This window comes from Haliaeetus leucocephalus, unplaced genomic scaffold (genome assembly GCF_000737465.1).
Source record: "Haliaeetus leucocephalus isolate CR32 unplaced genomic scaffold, Haliaeetus_leucocephalus-4.0 Scaffold219, whole genome shotgun sequence".
Classification (NCBI taxonomy): Eukaryota; Metazoa; Chordata; class Aves; order Accipitriformes; family Accipitridae; genus Haliaeetus; species Haliaeetus leucocephalus.
Window position 1 is genome coordinate 81,041 of NW_010972655.1, and position 1,286 is coordinate 82,326.

Below are 1,286 nucleotides of genomic sequence, written 5' to 3' on the forward strand. Positions count from 1 at the left end.
TATAGGTGTTGTCCTTCCGGGGCGGTGCCCTGCCCTATGGCAGAGCCTATAGGGGCTGGGGCCATAGGGGCTGTTATCTCTGGGGTGTGCCCTGCCCTATGGCAGATCCTGTAGGGGCTGGGCCTGTATGGGCTTCCCTTTGGAGAGGGGGATCCTTGCCCTCTAGAAGATCCTATAGGGGCTGGCTCTATGGGGGTCCTTGTCCTTGGCATGTGCTCCACCCTATTGCAGTCCCCATAGACGTTCTTCTCCCCAGGGTGTGACCTGACCTATAGCAGATCCTATAGGAAGCCCCAGGGTGCTGCCCCGGTGAGGGACCTGGGTTGTCCCTATTCTGCTGGCTCTGCTCCATCAGGGACCTGCTGTCCCCTGTAGCCCCTACGGGAACTGCCTTTACGTGCCGTGTGTGGGGACTGTCCCTTCTGTAAGGGATCTGCATTTCCCTATGGAAGTTGTATCTGCAGGTGCTCTTGTCCTTTGAGGAGCAGTCCCATACAGGGACCCAATAGCATCCCTCTATAGGGCCCTCTGTAGGGGCGGCAGTGACCATCACCGCTTCTCCTCTTTAGCATGGAGATAATCAACCCCTGCCTTTTCTCACCCAGAGCCATGAGTCACAGGAGGGCAAGTTCCATCCCGAAGCCAGGAAAAAGCCTTTTGGACCTGGCAGGTTCAAGGGAAATTTCGCACCAGCGTGGAAGCGATGTGGCTGCTGCGGCCAGGGCCCTGCCCTGCCAGAGTCCTGAAGCTTTAATGCAGGGAGCTGCCCTACTTCGCCAGGATCCCGGGGCAGTATTTTTAGCAGCCTGTTTAAATAAGAAAGAAAAATCTAGGGCTTGGGTGTCATCCCTGCTGCCATCTGACTTATTTGCTGCCTCGAGACTTATTTGCATCTTGAGGTTCCGACGCACTGGCTCTCGCTAACCCGTCCCCATCCTCTGACCGCTGTAGCAAGCTTTTGTTTGGGAGGGTGTTTGCGGCTTGCTCAGGGCTGGCTTTCCTCTCCCACCACCCCGACCAGTTGAGCTGGTTTGGAGTAGAGCTGGATTTCCATCTCCATCCCTGGAGACAAGGTGCCGTTTGCCGAACGGAGCCCCCTTGTTTGCCGAACGGAGCCCATCACCTGCCGTGTCGTGGCTGCAGTACTCACAGCATCTCCCCTCAGCATTGTCTTTTTAGGGGTGGGAGCTGCAGCATTGCCTCCGAGGGCACTGCCCCGGGGACGGAGGTTCTGTGGTCCCCATGGGGTCAGCGTGATGCCTGTGCACTCGTGTTTGTGCTGCCTG